Genomic DNA, 6,736 nt, shown 5'->3' on the forward strand with positions numbered 1-6,736 from the left:
CAACTGCGCTGCTTGGCTGAGGCCCCATCACCTCCTTCCAGGACTCCTGCGGTGGCCTCCTAAGGGGCTCCCTGCTTCCAGTCTCAGTCTTTCCAAGCTTCTTGCCATGTAACAACAGAGTAACTTTTCCCCTGAGGGCAATAAAGAGTAATCAAGAGATTTAAGTAGGAGGATTACATAATTAGATTTACAGTTTAGGAAAATTAAACTCTGAGGAGTTAATGAATAATGGTCTTCCCCCTTTCATATCTTTAGTTACCATCTTCTCCCATCCATTCCTCGCCCTTGAATTGCCAGGCAAATTCAGTGCAGGACTGTCCTCAGCTGATTCCTCTGCCTGGCAAGCCCCTCCCTCACCTGTGGGCCCCTAGATGCTCACTGTCTTGAAGACCTGAGGAAGCTTCTCTTCTCTGAAGTTGTCCTTACCTCCCCACACACCTAGGAATCTCCCAAACAAGCCTCACTCACAGCCCTCATGATTCATTCATTACACTGAAATTGTTTCTTTGTGGTCCATCTCCCTACTAGAGTGAGTGTGAACCCCTCAAAGACAGAGTCTGTATCACTCATATTTGCAGCCACAGCTCCCAGGGCAGAACCAAGCAGTGGTCACTCCTAGACGCTAGTGGAATGAAGAAATGGGATCATTATTTTTTCTGCCTCTTTTTTTCTAGAAGGTGACTGGATGAGGAAAGGATATTGATAGTGGGGAACAAGGAGTTGCAGAACCTTTGGACCATCCTTTTACCTCCTTAGACCTGAGATTCTTTTGTAAAATGGGGGAAGGAAAGAATTAGATGTTTCCTGAGGAACTTACTTCTCTGGCATTCTAGTTTCTTAGTTCTTTAGGGGCAAAGGTGGAAAATGGAGCTTCTCTGCTTAATGAGAAGTGGACAGCGCTCAAGGAAGTGGGCCTCAGTGGGACAGGGAACCCTGAAAGTCCAGACTACTGGCCTCCTGCCATCCTGGGCCCAAGCACGGGCTGGGGGAAGGGGTCGGAGAGAGGGAATATTTACTGTGTGTGTGACTGAGCTCTGCCAAGGACTTCCCCAGGGAAGGATGAGGACATAGCTGGCCTTAGAGAAGACTCCAAACAGCCACAGCCAGTCTCAATGTGGTCCAAGCAGCTCTCCCTTTAAGCAATCCTAGACAGCTAAACTGGAGGAGCCCAGCAGAGGCTGAGAGTTTTTCAGAAGAGAGGCCATGACTGCTTCCTAATAACGAGTTCTCAGTCTCCTGCACAATGCCAGACACCATATTTCTCAATCAACGCTGAATGAATGAATACCCACAACCATTCTGCATCTTAGTCTTTGGGGGTCACCTGCACAAAGTCTGGTACTGTGTGACATTTATTTTATTTTATTTTTCTTATTTCCAGTCCTTTCCCTTCCCACACTCCACACACCCAGTATTTTATTTAAAAAAAGTATTAGCGTGCCTCACCCACCCTCTCTTCATCCAAACACTCACTTGGTCAAGTTAGAAGTCCCTGAAATTGGGCCTAGGGGGAGGGAGTGGCATTTTTCTAACTAATTTGGGCTCTGGTTTCAGATTTGGTTGGAACCAGAAGAAGGAGGGGCCAGCGCTAGGTTTATAAAAGCGGAAGGCAAGAAGTTCACCGTTTTCACAGCTGCTGCACTCTTGCTGATCTCTGGCTCAGGTTCGTTTCTTTTTCTTTAGAGGCGAGGACTTACAGGGGACAAGCTGCAAAGCGTACCCGAGCATCAGGGTCTTTTGTACTAGAGATGAACTGGAGGGAGGAGGGCATTAGGGGAATGAGGAAAAGCTAAACCCCAGATGTTCTAGGGAAGGCCCACACAGGAGAAAAGATGAACTAAGACTGCCTTGCAAGTACCCACTACAAGCCCCTGAGATTATAGCCCAAGGGGTGTGAGCCTGGGCAAGTCAGTTTCACTTTTCAGTTAACACCATGTCCTGGACTCTGTGCTAGGCACTGAAGTGAGGAGGGGCTGCTGGATGGGAGCAGAGTGGAGAGGAATAAAGGAAGGAGGCAAGCCTGGAATATTTGGCCTCACCCACCCCCACTGTTTTTTCCTGCAGTGATTGTAGTGAACCCACCACCATGGGCAAAGAGAAGACCTATATCAATATTGTTGTTATTGGCCATGTGGACTCTGGCAAGTCCACCACCACTGGGCACCTCATCTACAAGTGTGGGGGAATTGACAAGAGAACCATCGAGAAGTTTGAAAAGGAAGCAGGAGAGGTAAGGCACCCACTGTGTCTAGGAGTGCTGGGGAGTATGGGGGGATGTCCTCCTGTGTGTGGATCTAATTTCAGAGTACAGAAAGCAGGGTGCACTCTGCAGGGCTAAGGTGCTGCTGAAGTCAGCTGCAATAGACCTGTCAGCTCAGCATCAATGCATTCTACTCCCTCACCTCTCCCCAGATGGGCAAGGGCTCCTTCAAGTATGCCTGGGTGCTGGACAAGCTGAAGGCAGAGAGAGAGCGTGGCATCACCATAGACATCTCCCTGTGGAAGTTTGAAACCAGCAAATACTACATCACCATCATTGATGCCCCAGGCCGCAGGGATTTCATCAAGAACGTGATTACTGGCACTTCCCAGGTAAAGCAGTCCACGTCCCCAGGGGCCTCTCTATGGGTGTGGTGGGAAAGCTCAGTCTTTATTTCTGGGACTTGGCGAAGGACCGTATCATAAGCCTTGGAAGGGTTTTTCTCACCCATGTCAATCAGCAATTCTGGAAGAACTGAAGGACAGAACTGAGTCTCATCACTCTAATGAGGCTCAGATAGTGTCGCCCTTTGGAGCTGGGGCAGGGAGCAAATTTTCTGACACCCAAACGAGGAGACCACTTGAGGTCCTAGAGGAAGGAACTAAAGCTCATTTATGGGACTAGATGAGAGTTAGGGAAGCAGGACCTCTGTGCCTAGCAGCCAGGGGGTCCATAAATTCCCGTGAGCCCTCTGTAAGTTTCTGGGGAGTGTCCCTCAGCTTTACAAAGGAATCTGGCACTGCCCAAAGCTCCAGGCAGCTTCCCAGCCCGGCCGACACCCCCTCCCTCATTCCCTTGCGGTCCCTGTGACCACATGTACAGGCCGACTGCGCCGTGCTCATCGTGGCCGGCGGCGTGGGCGAGTTTGAGGCAGGCATCTCCAAGAACGGGCAGACCCGCGAGCACGCGCTACTGGCCTTTACGCTAGGCGTGAAGCAGCTCATCGTGGCCGTCAACAAGATGGACTCAACTGAGCCTGCCTACAGCGCTGCGCGCTTCCAAGAGATCACCAAGGAAGTGAGCGCCTACATCAAGAAGATCGGCTACAACCCGGCCACTGTGGCCTTCGTGCCCATCTCGGGCTGGCACGGCGACAACATGCTGGAGCCCAGCAGCAACGTGAGTACTGGGTGGGTGGGCAGGCGCAGTAAGTCCTGGGGAAGAGGTGCCGCTGGGAACCAAACCCGAGACTCACCTCTGCTCTACATCCCCGCAGATGCCCTGGTTCAAGGGCTGGAAGGTGGAGAGGAAAGAGGGAAACGCCACCGGGGTGACTCTGCTGGAAGCTCTGGACTCCATCCTCCCGCCCACTCGCCCAGTCAACAAGCCTCTGAGGCTGCCTCTGCAAGACGTGTACAAGATTGGAGGTGACTGAGGGCTGGGTGGGACTGAGGGGAGGCTGTCCTTTAGGGATTAAGGAGTTAAGAGTAAGCTCTGGTGTCTGACTGCCAGGGTTCAAATCCTGACTTGAAGCCACAGTTTCTAAGCTAGGATAAAGTACAGAAGCACCCAGCATTTCCAGCTCAGCCGGTACACAGTTTAAATAGCCAGTGATCCACGCAGTGCTTCCTACCAGTTCTGTAGGTAGCCCTTTGCCCCTGAACACAGGAACAAGGGACTTCCCAGGAAGCCAGTTCTCACTGGGTAGGTCTAGGACCATTCTGACTTCCCTTCTGCCTTTGGACAGGCATTGGCACTTGCCTGTAGGCCGCGTGGAGACCGGCTTCCTGAAACCTGGGATGGTGGTCACCTTTGCCCCCAGCAACCTCACCACCGAGGTCAAGTCTGTGGAGATGCACCACGAAGCCCTGACTGAGGCCCTGCCTGGTGACAACGTGGGCTTCAACGTCAAGAATGTGTCTGTGAAGGACATTCATCGTGGAAATGTGGCTGGAGACAGCAAGAACGACCCCCCCATAGAGGCTGGCAGCTTTGTGGCACAGGTAAGTCCCCAGGAAGCCATGGGATTTAGGGGCCCCGCTGGTGGTGGGGAATGTTTCTTAGGAATTAGTCCTGATTTTGCTTGAGGCCCAGGTTCATCAAGAGTTGGCCCCAGATCACACAAGCCATCGATCTCTAATTCCACCTCCTCCCCTGGCAGGTGATCATCTTGAACCACCCTGGGCAGATCCACGCCGGCTATACCCCAGTGCTGGACTGCCATACAGCCCACATCTCTTGCAAGTTTGCTGAATTGAGGGAAAAGATTGATAGGCGCTCAGGCAAGAAGCTGGAGAAAAACCCCAAGGCCCTGAAGTCGGGCGATGCAGCGATCGTGCAGATGGTCCCCAGCAAGGCCATGTGTGTGGAGACTTTCTCTGAGTACCCACCTCTAGGTGAGTCAAGGATTGCTACTGAGTCGTGGGAAAAAAGTGCAGGAGCATTTCCTTCATGCCGTTTTCCAGGAATCTCATTCTTCACTCCTCTTCCAGGCCATTTTGCTGTGCGGGACATGAGACAAACAGTGGCTGTTGGAGTCATCAAGACAGTGGATAAGAAGTCATCCACAGCTGGCAAGGTCACCAAGTCAGCAGTAAAGGTGAGCAAGAAGTGAAGCGTGTCCCCTGCAGCTTCCTCAGTAACCTGCACTGTAGAAATTACTTAACATTCTATGTATTTACCAAGTAAGATTAATAAAACTTATTTAATAAGGCTGGCTGTCCTGGGCTCTTCCAAGGAGGAAAGCATGAGATAAATGGGGCGCCTCTAGGTAGACTGACTACAATTTAAAGCCCATAGGTTTCAAAGTGTTTGTGTCCTGGGTTGTGAAGATGATTCAGGGTCCTCTACCTCCTCGTCCTCATGCCCAGGGCTCTATCCCATCCTCTCTCCCATTTCCCTCAAACCTAATCACCTGTCTGGCCTGTCCCTGCTGTGAGGAAGTGGAATTGTTCTGGGATGTGAAAAGTATTCTCATAACAGCATAGGACAGAACCTTGGTGCCAATGGGTTAGTCCAACACAACTTACTGTATGTGTGATTTTTGGTGCCAGGTGCTCTATTATCCAGAACCCTGATAAAACAGTAAATGCCAAAGGTCACTTGGCTAACAGTGGGGTGAGAGCTCTAGAAACAGTTCATTTGGAAGTCTGAGCTCAAGCTGCTGTCTAACATGTTAGTTTAGGTTAAGTTAATATGCCTAGAGGGTGAGGAATGGATGGATGGAACTTGAGAGCCTTTGTTCCCTTTGTTCCCTAATTTTTGTTTTACATTAAGGGATGCAGCTGGATAACACCTCCTGGAGCTTAATAAGCTGTATGCATGTGCCACATATGCTGAAAGTCAGATAACCAGCCCTGGTATGAGTTTCCCTACATTAAACCCAGCATGTATGGAGTTAAAACCAAAGCACTCATACTCTGCTCTCTCCCTGGCTTCCTAGCTCCAGAATCCACTGTCCACCATGGAGACAGACACAGCCAAGGACAAGCGCAAGCACTTGGATTTGTTATCTCCTCTTCCTCCCCGCCAAGGAGGTACAGGCTGTTGGGAAATCTCCCTCCTCTCTGCACGTAGTTTCAAGGCCAAACACAGGCTGGTGGGAAAGCTCCGACCAGCAAGGCCATATGCTCCCCCTCCCCTACCTAAAACCCCAAATAAAAACCCTTTTAGCTTTTCGGGGAGTTTGGGATTTTGGCGTTAGCTGCCCTTTCTCCTTGCTCAGCAACTGTGCAATAATAAAACTCCTACGTTCTTCTACACCCAATGTCAGAGACTGGCTTGCTGTGCAATGGGTGAGCAAACTCACTTCAGGTTCGATATCACCCGAGGTCTACCTGTGGTGTTCTTTATCCATTAAATATTGGTACTTGCCATGCGCCAGCTGCTGTTCTGACCCCACGGACTTTTACCTGGTGGGTGGAGATAGGCAAATATAGCTGTAAGAGCACAACGAAAGTGAGCAAAGAGAATGGTAAAGGTGGGAGTAGACCATGAAAGATGAAAAGCAGGATATTCCAATAATCCAAGCAAGGTGGTAACTTGGGAGGTTGGGGATGAGGGGGTCATGATGGAGTTAAGTGGTGAGAAGTTTTACCGAACATATTTTTAGAAGTTCTGGAATATCTTTACAAACTGACAAATTTCTAAATATTGGACATGAAGTGTGAAGAAATGGAGTCAAAGGTGACATCTAGGTTTTAGGCCTGAGGAATTAGAAGGATGTAGCTTCTATGATGAGAGGTGGGAGTTGATTGCCAACTAAAAGACACTCGTCTGGAGAGAGGGGAGCAGTCCAGGCTGAGATAGTCACGGGGGTAATTCAAACCTGGAAGTGGAATCCCTTGCCTATCAGCATCTGCTAGGAGGTGCTAGCATGTGCACATAGACCCTGCCCTCCCTGAAGGAAATTAATCAACTGTAAAACAATCGCAATCAGTTCTCTATTGGAAAAACCATTAATCTTCAAACATTGAGAGTGCTATTAAAATGTAGCAAGGCCTGAGCGGATTATTGGAGTCCTTTCTGAAGCCAGGT

The 6,736-nt window shown here is 50.0% G+C and overlaps 1 pseudogene; it reads left to right on the top strand.

Annotated features, from left to right (window-relative positions):
• Positions 1–2,086: 2,086 nt before the first annotated feature.
• LOC103548034 (elongation factor 1-alpha, oocyte form-like) lies at positions 2,087–4,814 on the top strand (annotated as a pseudogene).
• The last annotated feature ends 1,922 nt before the right edge of the window (positions 4,815–6,736 follow it).

This window comes from Equus przewalskii, chromosome 6 (assembly GCF_037783145.1).
Source record: "Equus przewalskii isolate Varuska chromosome 6, EquPr2, whole genome shotgun sequence".
NCBI lineage: Eukaryota > Metazoa > Chordata > Mammalia > Perissodactyla > Equidae > Equus > Equus przewalskii.